We start from the raw sequence: 14,516 nt of genomic DNA, 5'->3' as shown, positions 1-14,516 counted from the left end.
AGTTCATGTTAATGGTGATGACAGATCTGATATTTAACTCCCCTAAACCGTAGATCCTAGTGTGAAAGAACTGCAAAATCCACATATTGAGATGAACGCACAAGTTATCCAACAACAGAGCCCTTAAGATCACTGAAAAAAAAAAAAAGGAATTTTAGAAATCAGTTGATTCAACAGCTCCTTTGGATCATGACTCAGTCTTGGGCTCTCACACACACGTTATTCTTTTAGGAAATTTAAGAATGATCCAGATTAAATCTTTTACTGTAATCACCATTATCTACAACCTGTGAAGATGGCTATTTTCTTTCTGTGGCTCTTCTCCTAGGCCACTGTCCTTCACCTGATGGTTTCTTCATTCTATCTATAAAAAGATTTATCTATATCTTATAAAAAAATATTTCATTTATTTATTTGACAGAAAGAGAGAGCACAAGAAGAGGGAGTGGCAGGGAGAGAGAGAGACAGAGAAGCAGGCTCCCCACAAAGCGGGGAGCCCAGTGTGAGATTTGATCTCAGGACCCTGGATAGCTGAAGGCAGACACTTAACTGACTGAGCCACCCAGGTGCCCCAGTTTATATCTATATCTATCTATATAGTAGTATCATAATAAATATATATTTGATCTTGCCCATGGTTCCTGGCACAGAGTTCCTAAAACTCACTTTTGTGAGTGGCAGGGATGCGAGGAGCATTTTTTATTATGCATAATAAGCCTCTTTTAGCCATACCTAATTTTATGCTAACAAGGTGACTCTTAGTGGTTCCCTAGATAGCTTTAGCATGGGGGATGGTTACCAGAGAAAAACCAAACATGATTAGAGGGGTGGAACATTCAGTCCCATGACCTTGGTCTCTAAGGAAAGGAGGAGGGCTGGTGATTGAGTGAATTGCCAATGACCAATGATTTAGTCAATCATGATTATGTAATGGATCCTCCATGAAAGCCCCTAAAATGGGGTTCAGAGAGTTTTCAGGTTGGTGAATGCATCCATGTGCTGGGAGGGTGGTGCACTCCAAACTCCAAGGGACAGAAGTTTCTGTACTCAGGACTCTTTTTGTACCCTGCCCGGTGTACCATAGCATAACTTTTTTTTTGCTCAGGTATTTGCCTGTCTGTTATCAGGGCTGTGCTCCACTTCAAGTTATGGTCCAGCTGGGTTTGGCTCTTAGCTGCGGCTTGGGCTCAGGTTTGCTTCCTGAGGATTCATTCTGGGCCCAGGCAAAGGGGCAACAGTGATGTGATGGGATGCTCTTCTCAGGGCAGTAGCAGAAGGACAAGAGAGAATATGGTGTCCTAAGGCACCCTGTTGTGTCTGCCCACATTTCATTGGATAAAGCAAGTTACATGACCAAACCCCAAACTAGAGGAGTGGGGAAGTATCCTCTTGCCTTGGAGAAGAAAGGCAAGAGTAAGTATTTTTGAGCAGCAATCTGATCTACTGAAGGAGGTACGCTGAATAATGTGTGTATATATATATACCCTGTTTCTTTAAGCACATAAGCACCCGTGCAGTCAGTGATAGCCCCTAAGTGCTAACAGATCTCAATGCTTGGATGTTTAACATATATGGACAAACAAACAAACAGAATTTGGAATAGTGTTCAACTCTTTTAGCACTAGAGCTCGCCTTGTATTAATTTCTGCTCTTTATTCTGGCCTCCCCGCATTAATTCAGGTCACTCACCATTAAAAATGAGACAAGAGAGTGTTTCAAAGAAAAATGTTCTCTATGAAATATTTAAACATGGTTAAAACTACCAGCAAGATGGAGCTGAATGTTTTATGTGATGACTGGTACTCAAGCCTTGGTTGCCTTCAGGTAGGAAGGAGAGAACAGAGGTGGGAGGCTGTGCCCTCTATTTACTACTCAGTCACCCAGAGGAATTTTAGGGTGGATTTTGTCCCACGGAACAAAGCCAAACACTCATGCTGAGATGTTGGATTCTGTTTGTCCAAGGAGAGGAATGGAGATTAGAGTTTCTGGGATCTGTGACTCAATGGAAAGGATTAAGGGAAGGAGGAGCATGGAGGGTATATTTTAATAATTTTTCTAAGATCTCATGGTTAGAGAGAGGTGAGCCAGGATTCAAATTTGAATAGCCTATGCTCTTAGGAATGACACTGTACTTGTGTGCAATGATGTTTCTTTCCACACTTCAGTGCCTGGAAACTCACTGCTTGTAGGGTAGTTTGTATAAATAGCTCATGTTTGGAACAATGATCTTGTATTGACCTTTGGGCTTTTTATATCTTCCACCAGTACTAATTAGCAACCTCTCCTCTCTGACAGTCCTTTAAATTTCCTCCTTAGTCTTCTCCAGCCTAGTTCCTTTAGCTCTTTCCCAGATGACGCAGCACTCACTTTGAATAACTCTGGTTATCTTGTTTCAGATGAACCTTAGCTTTTCTTAGGTGCTACCAAGACAAAGATAGGTGACTTTCTGGTTTGGATGCTGCCTTTGAAGCATAGACAGTCCCTTGTCCATTACACTGCATGGAAGTCTCCTGTGGGGTGGAACCTGCACTGTGTCCATGAGCTGTTGAACTCTTACCCTAGTTAGGGTGCTCAATAGAGTTGAAGCCATAGAGTTTGATATCATTTGCTTCTCTATGATTATTCATTAGCTGGATGTTTATTACTCCACTTAAATAAGAGACACAGAAAAGAGAAGAGAAGCTAATAAAAGGACCGGAAGCGATGGAATCCCTTGTATCTTATTCCCTTGCCCCTGGTAAGGATGTGAAAAGAGATCATAAGCAGTTAGTCCCCGGATATCTCAAGAATATGGAATATGCCATTTGCACTGCTAAAGAAGCATGGTGTGGATTAAATGTGCATCTCACTGGGTATGGATTTATGGATAAATATGGAAAATATAGAACATGAAGACAGTTGAAAAAAGAAAAATAGGATATGTAAGGACATGCAGTAAGGAGATGGACTTGCTCCCTCACACACGCTAATGATCTCTATGGCTTGATAGTATATAAAACAATATCATTTTGTTTTGGGAAGAGCTTTTCCATTTCTCTTGGTGTTTTAACCAAATCCACATCTTTCCTTGGTGCTTTGTAGCACCCATCCTCCTGAGTGTGTGACTGCTTTGAGCAACCACCTCTGCTGTATTTCCTACAGCATCCCACTTTGAGGAAGTGGCACCTGTCAATCTCTTGGAAAAGGGATATTGACAAAGCCTTACATTATCAGTCAAATTGGGTGCCCACTCCAATTCAGATGTTGTTGTAGTCTTAACCCCCAATATCTCAGAATGTGACTGTACTTGGAGCTAGATCCTCTAAAGGAACCTAAAATGAGGTTATTAGGTTGGGCTTTAATTCGATATGACCAGTGTCCTTATAAGAAGAGGAGAAGGGGCGCCTGGGTGGCTCAGTGGTTTGGTGCCTGCCTTTGGCCCAGAGCATGATCCTGGAGTCCCAGGATCAAGTCCCACATCAAGCTCCCTGCATGGAGTCTGCTTCTCCCTCTGCCTATGTCTCTGCCTCTCTCTGTGTCTCTCATGAATAAATAAATAAAATCTTAAAAAAAAAAAAAAAAAAAAGAAGAAGAGGAGAAAAAGACATACACATACCCAGAGAGAAGTAAACAGATGCTGGGAGATGGCCAGCTCCAAGCCAAGGAGAGGGGCCTGGAGCAGATCTGTGCCTTCCTCCTTGGAAGGAGCCCACCCTGCCAACACCTAGATTTCAGACTTTCAGCCTGTAGAACTGTGACACAATGAACTTCTGTTTTTACAGCTGTACCCTTTTATGATACTTTGTTATGATAGCCCTAGCAAATGAATATGCCCCATTCAGAAATACAGGTAAGAGGGGGAAGAGGAGAGATTAGTTTGGGACAGTTGATTATCTTCCAATTGGTGTGGGAGTGATAGTGGCTCAGCTTGGGAGAGGAGGGATAACTGGAGACATGTCCCTGTGAGTCACTGCACTGAATATTCAGTTTATTTCAAATATACAAAAACAACAATCAACTCAGACTTAAAAATAATTCTCAAATGAATAATTTTCATTCCCTAGAATTTTTTTTTTCAGTTGAGATAGTGCAGTTCCACAAAAGCCTAGGTAGAGATGCCAAAGGAAAAGATGTTTCTTCTTGGTGAGAATTTGCATGTTTTTGGTCATCTCGCCAACCCCCACCCCCTGTCTTGCCCCAGGGGGTGCTACCCTCACATCCTTCTCTCAGGGATGTCTGGCTGAAGGGAGCCCTAGGCCCTCTGAGAGCAGCCACCGTGAATTCCTTTGGGTGGGGATTTGGTCGGGCTGCTTTCGTTCTGCTTTCTATTAAGATGAACTGCCAGTATGTGTTATGTCCAGACAACCACCTTGTGGAAACCCAGAAAAGCTGCAAAATAGGAACGAGGTAATCTCCTTGAAGTGGCTTGTCAGGGCTTCTAAGGTCAGCGGGGAGGAGCTGAACTCCACGGTGCCCTCGAGATCTGAGTGGGGTTTCAGGAGTGCCAGGGCGCCTGCCCTTGCCTGCCTCCTTGCACACTTGGAAATCACAAAAAGCCTTTCTGTCCACCGCAGCTTGTGAATTGGCTTTCATCATTGGCGCCAAAGACCCGCCACTCTTAGGTAATAAAGGACACGAAGATCAATCCTGAGGGAGAAGACTCCAGTTCCAGAATGTCCCTTTGTCCAGAAACAGCTGTGTGGAATTCAAGACTATCCAAGGATGTAAAGATCACAGGATCTCTTTCTTTCATTGTCTACTTGTTCGTCTGGGCACCACACTGTGCTTCTACCATCAACGGGAGCTGCCCACCACAGTGAAGGCATGAGGCCTTAGGTTAAAGATTTATTCTTTTCTGTGGAGGCTCGAGCCAGTTGTTAACCCTCTCCTTACCTTTTTTATCATTTAAAATTGTTTACTAATGTTTTTTGTAAATATGTATACGAAAGAGCATATAAATCACATGTGGGTAATTTAGGAGCAATAAAGCAACCAACACCCACACATTCATCTCTAAGTTCAAGGATAAATGCTTTCGTCTTTCAAGGGTTCTGTAGTAACGTTAGTGGAATCTTATTTCTCTTTGGAATACTTTCTTTTGACATGGCTGTGTTAGCCAGTCAAGCTCTGAGGCTCGGAGGATATTAGGGTATGAGAATAATTAACTCGGATGTTGGGATGTGTCCTCCCGCTGGTGTTCCAAACGCTAGTGAACAAAGGCATGGCACTGCAGCAAATCTTTGTTAGCTGAGTGATGCACGTAGCCTAATTGAAAAAAAAAAATCTCTGTTTTAAAGTCGGTAGGACCATAACTATGTAGATTAAGACTCACCCATTCATCCCTCCATCAATTTATTTGTAATTCATTAATCAAATTTTACTGTCTGCTTACTGTGTACTAGGCACTCAGACCCAACAGGAGTGGGATGAGGGTGGGACATAGGGCCAGGAGCAGAGAGCTATCTTACAGCCTGTTTCCTTCCCCCAAAGCAAGGATCCTTGAACTTTTTCTCATGAACATGAGAAATTATGACCTTGTTCTGGTGGGCAGATTGTGTCATATTACAAGGTCAGCTATACCCTTTTTGGCTCTAACCAGTGAGGGAAGATTTGTTCTCTTAGACTCTCAGCTCTTCAACCTTCCCTCCCTCCCATATTCCTCAATGTAGTATAACTTCACGAAGGACCCTAACCCATAGTGTGCCCCGAGGTACCCTGTTGCTCTCTCTGAGGGTGGCCAAATGCCATAGTTGAGGAGGAGCTCCACTTTCCCTGAGCCTGTTCAGGGAATTACATGAACACATGTTACTCTGTGAAGTGACAGTTCCAGGGAATGAGATGAACAGCTACAGATCTGCCCCATGGAAGCTGGGGGTGGGATCAGTACAGTGTATGGGACAAGAAGAGTGGAAATTGGTTGGCTATCATGAGCGCAGTTTTTCCTAGTGTACTGGGTTCTTCTTTGGTGGGGGGGATCAAGGATGGGATCACATGTATTGATATGTGTACTGTGTGTCACAACATCTTCAGAAACCCTCCCAAAGTTACTATTTTTCCCACTTTACAGAAGAGAAAACTGAGGCTCTGAGAAATTCAGTATCGTGTCCAAGGCTTCACAGCCCAGAAATGATGAGGCTGATATTTGAACCCACTTATCTTTCATAACACCATACGACCTCTTATTTAGGGGTGCACAACACTTGACAGTACTGTTTTAGAATGTGCTGTGACAAGCCTGTTTGCACACAATGCACCTCAGAGGTGTCTGCTTCCCCTGGAGTGGCTAATTCTCCACTGCTCAGGAACAAAGCTGGGAGCAGGGCTAATTCAAGACAGATGACAGATTGGTTGAGGTTTTCATTTTCCTTTCCCTTCCTCTCTCTCCTTTCCCTTATCAGTATTTCCTTTTTGTTGAGGTGTCAGGGCCTCTGGCACCATGGGGAGTCTGTGAACCTGAGATAGAACCCCAGTTCTGTAACCAACTGTGAGATTTCAGGCAAGCCTCAGAGTTCTCCACTATAAAAACGATATCAACACCGTCTGCCACACAAGCAGTGGACATCCTGGCTGTTGAGCCTGGCACAGAGAGAAACTCGCCACATGGGACTTTTTCTTACTTTGATCCCCGTCTTGCATTGCTTCGTGATCTTTTCCCTCCCTCCCCATATTAGCACTCTGTCCACGCCTTCGTCCTCACGTCTCTCTCCTGATCTTGCTCATTCTTCCTAAGGCATTTGTGACAGTTCCACACGAGTGGGATGGGTATCTCCCTGTAGGCACATCACTGCATTTTAACAGGAATTTTCTAGAAATAATAACAGCCCAAAGAATGAACTTCTAATGATGCCACTTAAGGCAAAATAATGGGCCAGTGAAGAAGACATTTTTGGGCAGATGGACCTTTCTGATTCCTGAAATCTTGATGATGAGATCTTTGATGCTGATTCAAACACAGGCCTGCCCTGTCTGCTGCACTTGGCTCCATATGTGAGTATGTTGAAGAAAGTTGGAAAAGCATATTACCAAGGCACCATTTGAAACCCGGAACCCATTTAATCTGCTTTTATCCTCTCTCCGTTCTTGTATCTATTGGATAGTGTGTATGTATTGTGTTACATATAGCGTCATTGCAATACCAGAGACTCTCAGACACTAATACGGTGCAGACCATCAAGTCAAGGGACTGTCAAATTGGGAGTTCATTTTTTGGTAAAATGTATACATAACAGGTGTTGATATCTTGTAGCTAACTGCTCACTTTAACCCCATCTGAATGATTATTGGTGTCAAATTGTGGCATATGATCCTTTAGCAAATTCCTGGGTTTGGGCATGTAATGACAAATCTCCAGAAGTATAACATCTTAGGGTGAGACTGACCAGTCTTTAGACTCATAGACTTCAGATAAATTTCTTTTAAATAGTGAGCAAACGGTGAGTGTGTGTGTGTGTGTGTGTGTGTGTGTGTGTGTGTGTGAGAGAGGGAGAGAGAGAGAGAGAAAGAGAGAGATCATTCTTGATAGAACACAAATGCCTGGAATTGCTTTGGAAAATGAAACACACACACACACAGGCATGCAAACTCACATACACAACATGCCTGAGAGGTTACAATCTCTGATTTTTCATGATAGAGAGTCTTAAAGTTGACATGGTTTTAGCGATTTCTAACCTAAATTCCTCACTTCATAGTGCAGAAACTGAGGTTCAAAGAGAAGGAGGTCCTGAGTTTGCACACCCAGTTATGAAAGGTCAGGAGAAGAGCCCAGGTCTCATGCCTTGTCCAGGGGCCCACAAATTCTTCCTCCCTCCCTTCACCCTCTCTCTTTCTTTCCCTCCCTCTTGAGTTCAAGTTTGTAGAACCATTCTCCAACTGGTCACACAACTGGCTCCCTCACAGTCTTCAGGTCTCTGCTCACCTGTTACCTTATTAGTCAAGCTTTCCTTTGAGCCCCCAGCACAAAGCACCCCCCCCCCATCGACTCAGCTCCCCACCCCCACGACACTTACTCCCATCTTACTTGCAGATCACTTGGCTGCTCCAACTAGACTGGAAGCTTCATGAGAGAAAGGACTCTGTGTTCACCACAAAACCTACGGACCTGCAACAGTCCCTGCTACACAGTAAGTACTCAAATATCTGTTGAAGGAACGGATGAGCATCCGCCAATGGGAGGCAGACAGTAAGAAACAAGAATGAGCAGGAAACCTCTGCCCCTGCCCTCATGGAGCATTCACCTGATGGAAGAGGAACTTGACATCAGTAATCATTCTGCAAAGGCATGACAGGGGCCGTAGGATGCCAGACAAAGGGTCTCAACTTGGTCCGGGAGGCTTCTCACAATAGTGAGAAAAGACCACTCATACACTATGTGCCGTTGTTTCTGATACTGGCTCGGGAATGGACCCATCCCAGGAGCATTCAAAAGACCTTCTGCCAGACAGATTTGATTTGATTGCTGTGTGACTAGTTTAGTCTCTGAATAGGAATAGGCTGGGTCTCGTTTTAAGTTTAGCAATGGGACAATCCTCTAGATAAGGCTGTGTAGAGATGTAGAGGTTTCCTAAACATGGGACATCTACATGCAACTCACTGAATTTTTTTGAATGAATTTATTCTGAAGGGAAGGCGGCTGGCACACTGACACCTCCCTGGGGAAATTCAGGGTTGGGAGAACGGACTAGTTAGCTACCAGAGTGGCCACATGATGTCACTGTTGCTTAAAAAATTCAGATGAACAGGAGCCCATCTTTTGTGAGAACCAGTTTACAAAGTTTCCGGAGAGTGGAAAACTGTTCTAGTGAGAGGCACACTTTTATACACTTAAAAGACACTTCTAAGCATGACAGTGTCCCATCTTTTCCTGAGGCCCTTTTTTTATTTTTATTTTTTATTATTAGTTTTACTTTGCTCAGTGATATCAAATCTATCTTGATCATACCTAGTGACTTCCTCAGAATTCAGACCACCCTATGTCTAACATCTAACATGTCCTCAAAGAATTTTATAGTTTAAATATTTCATTGAAACGTTATAAAAACCAGAAAAAAAATACTAGAAATGGAGGAATATGCTTACCTCTGCTTTTTTAAAGTACATGAGGTCATTTCTAAAAATGGTCACCATAAACCCAGATGACATCTATCTACATTACCCAAATCAACATGGTTTACTTAAAATTTTTCCATTGTCTTGATATGTTCAAACTTTTTCTCTCATTTTTCTTCTGTTTTGCCTCTTAGAGGATTTGTATTATTTCTTTTATCATTTCGATGATTTATTCTTTTTTAAAGCTCATTCATTCCTTAAACATTGTACCTGTTATGATTGAGAGTCTGTTCCAGGTATCGAAGAAGATAGAGGATAGACGAGTATATCACCTCCGTGCATAAGGCTTTTATGATCTTGTAAGGTTGTAGGACCAATTCACAAAAATAATAAACTGAAGTTTCATGCATGTCTTACATCAGACCCTGTGCCCAGCCCTTTAACTGTATCTCATGTAAAATCTCAGGACACCCCTTGTTAGCCCCATTTGAAGCCAGGGAAACTAGTTACAGAAGTTCAATAGTTTGCCTAAGGCTAAATAGCTATGTATACTGGTGCTGAGATTTGAATCCTGATACATTTGACCACAGTGCTGGAGCTATGCTTTACAGACTTTCAGTCATATTAGGAAAAATTAGTTAATATTAAAAAACAAAACCAAATCAAACCAGAGTTTCAGAGTGCTATGGGAATTCCTATCTAGAGAGGTTCCATGGAAGACCTGGCATTTGAGATTGCCTTTGAAGGATGAATAAAATTTCTCCTAGTAGAGACGAAAAGGGATGGTCAGCCAATCAAAAGTTTAGTTCTTGCTCATGATGTATTCACAAGGTAAATTGGCAAGCGGTCTTGCTGCCACGTATTGACTCAGGGATCCAGGCTGAAGGGCCACTATCTATGGCTACACCTTTTGGAACAAAAGCGGGAGAAAGAGAATGTTTCTTGAGGGTTTTATTACAGTTGTCTGGATGTGCCGCACATCCCTCTAGTCACATTTCATTGGCCAGAACTAGTCATGTGGTCCTGATGAACTGCAAGAGGGCTGGGAAATGTAGGGAATAGAGGGAATATTTGTGAATATTCTATTTCCTCTCTACTATTGTGCTGCCTCCCTGGAAGTATGGCAGGTGTGCCTTGCTATCCAGTGGATAGACTGGACCAGTGGAGTCTATCCACTGGAAATGAACTCCCTCAAGTTTTCATGGTCACCTTGGCCATAGCTACCAAGTGAGGGTAGGATAGGCCACTATTAACAGGATACATTATTTTAAGACTGTCTTTCCCCTCTCCTCCCCCATACCTTTCTTTCCTCCTGTGACAGGTTGAAAGAGGTAGAAATTCTACAACTTCAAATGGTTTTCTTTGGCTTGGATTTTTTGAAAATCAGTGTTTAGAGAACTATGTTATTAATCCTGAACCACAGATTCAGGTCTTTTTTTTTTTTTTTAGATTTTATTTATTTATTCACGAGAGTCGCAGAGAGAGAGAGAGAGGCAGAGACATAGGCAGAGGGAGAAGCAGGTTCTCTGGGGCGGGGGGGGAGTCCAATGCAGGATTTGATCCTAGGATCCTGAGATTATGACCTGAGCCAAAGGCAGACACTCAACCACTGAGCCACCCAGGTGTCTTCCCTCTTCTTTAAAATGATGGGATGGGGTAGAGCTTCCTAGGACAAATCTTTAAACAAGTCAGCAAATAAGATTTAAAAAGGAGACTCATTCTCATCTCAAGCCTAGTGTTTTCCAACGTCTCTTTCTTCTCCTTCTTTTTTTTTCTCCCAACTTCTTCCAATGGAAGATCAATGTATAGGAGGGTATATTTCTCTCATCTACCAGGTGTACCTCTGTCCAAGTCTATATCGGCAGTGCCGTGGAAAACAATCTAAAAACTGACCCATTGTTGTCTGCAGTGAATGGAGCATTTGCTTGTTTCCAGTGACATACTAGGTAACTCTTCCAAACAGCAAGGCGCTTACCCATGTGAGAAAAAAAAAAAAAATGAAAGGAACAGCCAGATTTGGTTACTGTCGGAGCCACATGATTCACAGATATCCTTGATAATGACAGTTGCACAGCTGGATAATTAATCAAAGTATGAAGAGAATATAGAGCACTCCCATGCACACAGCCCCATCCAGTCTCCACGGGATCCGGCCATCATCTGTTTATTCTCCTTTGGAATGGCTTGAGATTATTCAATTATTCAATAGCTTCCCTTCTTGCTGTGATGGGATGTATGGTTCTTAATTGGCACCAGGGTCTTTCGGTTCCTATGAACTTTGCTAGTCACTCTTGTGATTCCAGTCCCCGGAAGCCTGAATGTTTATCTTTATCTAGAGTTGGGCCCAAACAATGCGCCTTGAAGTACCAATCAGCTTTTTAAAAAAGCAGTTCTGCCAAACAATTGGTAGCAAAATCATGACAAGGATCTGATTTCAGTTTTGCATTTTTTTTCTTCCTGCCTGTGTTGTTCTTGACATAGAATACAGGATTTAAAAAAAAATCTGTATTTGACTCGAATTTTCTCTGCCTTTATGGTTAATTTTGTAACTGTTGGTCCTTTCCGTAGGAGAGATATTTCAGGTTTTTGAACCAACTGGTGTATAAATATTTGCCCATCGTGGTGTTTCTTGGAAGTGCTTTCTGGAAGAGCAGTTCAGTATTTCTAATATAAATGCAATTCTTTTTCAAACTTCGGAGAGAGATTATTATGATTGTTTGTTCAAAGATATTTATTAAAAGTAGATTACAACCTATTTTAGGGCCTTTGAACATTAAAGTTGCAGCGACATCTCATTATGTGGGCTGTTTTTACTGTTCTTGGCACTCTAAATTTTTGCCCTCTTTAGTGGAGTTTTTCTCCTTGAGACACAAATTCTTCCAATCTTCTGTATTAATTAACTCGAATTGTTCTTTGCCGGCTTGGTCCCGGCATAGGTCTGTCAGACAACATTTGTAACACTTTTCTGCTAATAGTTGAGGTTGCTCCTTTGCCTGATCATTTCAAGAGTATTAACTTATCACAAGTCCAACACCTCGCTCTGGTTGTCAAGGTCCTCTTGAACCTGACCTCAACAAATGGCCCTGCCTTTGGTCTCGCTACCTTCTCGACAAACACCCTTCCAGTTTATCATTTTTTTTTTATCATCTTCTAAGTGCCCCGTCATCAAAGTGAGGTTCCCTCACCAGCAGCTGCGCCACCTGGGAGCTCATTAACATACAGACTCTCAGGAGAATCTGCATGTTAATGAGTTCCCAGGTGATTCCGGAGCACATTCCTTTGAGAAGCCAGTACCAGTACCTTCTGGCCACATTCCTGCCTCCTTGCCTTTGCTTACACTGTTCTCTCTGCCTGAGATCCCGTCCGTCCCTTCTCCTCTTTACTGGGGCAGATTGGATTCATCTTTTTGGTACTGGCCAGTGGAACTTTGACTTTCTTCTTTAAACCTTGTCATGATACATTTGAAAATTGAGTCTCCTTTTGGAGTTAGTTTTTGAGGACAGGTTACTAGGGAAAATCAGAGAGTCAGAAGTATCTTTGAAAACACTTTAAGTTGCCCATGTAATGTAGCATAGATGTCTTAGCGCATCCTCTGCTGTAACAAGTCTACCTATGGTAAATTCTTCCTTCCTAGGGATGCCTGGGTGGCTCAGTGGTTGAGCATCTGCCTTTGGCTCAGGGCGTGATCCTGAAGTCCTGGGATCAAGTCCCATATTGGGCGCCTTGCAGGAAGTCTGCTTTTCTCTCTGCCTCTGTCTCTGTCTCTCTCTGTGTCTCTCAGGAATAAGTAAATAAAATCTTTTAAAAAATTGTTTTTTTCCTTCCTAGTCAGAACATTTTACTTTTTTTTGGTTGAATGTCAGGTATTCTGAATGACTAGTGTTTAGGAATCACATTGTAGAGACTATGTTCCCCCACCCCACCCTTCACCCACCCTTCAAGTGCCTATGGTTGAATTTGCAGCAGTTAAATACATGTAAGAAGTAACTCCCCGGAAGTCAGGTCTGGTATATGTTCCAGCTTATGTTTTTACCACCATGTTGAGTTGGATCTGGTCAGAGCAAGCAAAAATTCTTGAGACTATTTAGAAAAATATGTTTTGGGTTCTTTTGAGATAACTGTGAATCATTTCCTTTGCATTAAAAAAAGGATCCTGAATACTCAGTGCATTAAAAAAATAACAGAAGAAAACCATTTTCTGTTTTACCATGAGGTCATCTAATCTGTATCTGATAGGAAAACAAAATGAGAAGAAAGAGAAGGAGGAGCAGGAGAAAATGCAAGGGGAAGAGGGAAAGAAAAAGTCCTCTGCATAAGGATGAAAGAATTGAAAAAGACCTTTTAGGTTGGTTAATATTGCGTGAATCATGGATTGAATTGTGTCACCCTCAAAAGTCATATGTTGAAGCCCTAACCCCCAATGTGACTGTACTGAGAGACAAAGCCTTTAAGGAGGTCATTTAGGTTAAATGAGGTCCTAAGAGTGGGGCTTAATCTGTTAGGACACCACAGATTGATCCCTCTCTCTCCCTCTCTCTTTCCTTCTCTCTGCTTGTGCACAGGGGGGTTTCTACAGCTGGTTATAAGCCAGGAAGAGAGGTCTCATCAGAAGCCAATCCTGCTGGCACCATGATCTGGACTTCCAGCCTCTAAAGCCGTGAGAAAATAAATACCTTTGTGCTGGTGAAGCCACCTGTTCTGTAGTATTTTGTTATGGTTAAGACATTGCCTAACCGAGTCCACCGTCCTGAAGACAGAATGGCTTGCCATTTTACCCCGAGATCTCGTATGTTGGCTGTTCTAAAGGTATAATGGCAGCCTTATAATTCATTTCTCAGCTACTGGTCTGTCCCTCTCAGCAATTGCTTCCTTCTTGATAACATTCCTGAGCTGAATGCAATACAAGTACTTGTTAATTCTTGTATCTGTCTAGATTTGAATTCATGGCAGTCTCCAAATACTTCCCAATGCATATAGAGTTTTCAAATGGATTCATTACCTAAATCCTGAAGAAAGATGATACTGAACTGAAATCCATAGTTTGCTATGGTAATGATGTTATTGTAGGAGAAATATGGTGAGAATCTTAAAGAGTGGTAGTTTTACTTCTTCAGCTAATAAAACATTCTTCCAGTAAGTTAGAGCAGCGAAGGGAAGTCTCCTCCTATAATGTAGCCTTCTCAATGAGGTGTTAAGTTCAAAGCTTACATCCTCTCTCTTCCCTTTAATGAAGAAAAAAAGACTGTAGGAGGTACAATTCAAAGCGCTAATACTGAAATACAAGGGAAGTGGAAAATGTGAACACTAATGTGCTCCTCCTCCAATAAGAAATCACCTCGCACATTCAGGATTAATGACGAGAAGTGGCTGTCTGAGGAACTTGTCCTGAGCTTACGTGTGGTGCTCATACCTCTCACTGTCTGGTATTTCACGATATTCTGGATCTAATATCTATGGCTCTCAAAGGGCTGCAAAAATATTTTATTAAT

General features: G+C 42.3%; 1 long non-coding RNA gene across 1 annotated transcript in view; it reads left to right on the top strand.

The window, feature by feature from the left end:
• Positions 1-13,713, top strand: part of LOC111096912 — a 78,576-nt gene extending 64,863 nt beyond the window's left edge. The window contains exons 3-4 of the long non-coding RNA XR_005361717.1: positions 8,006-8,102; positions 13,590-13,713. This is a non-coding gene — a long non-coding RNA (uncharacterized LOC111096912). The remainder of the gene's footprint in view (positions 1-8,005; positions 8,103-13,589) is intronic.
• Positions 13,714-14,516: the final 803 nt, after the last annotated feature.

The sequence above is a fragment of the Canis lupus genome, chromosome 7, assembly GCF_011100685.1.
Source record: "Canis lupus familiaris isolate Mischka breed German Shepherd chromosome 7, alternate assembly UU_Cfam_GSD_1.0, whole genome shotgun sequence".
NCBI classification, from domain to species: domain Eukaryota; kingdom Metazoa; phylum Chordata; class Mammalia; order Carnivora; family Canidae; genus Canis; species Canis lupus.
Note: the sequence above shows the minus strand (reverse complement) of the source record. Positions and strands in the feature narration are given on the sequence as shown.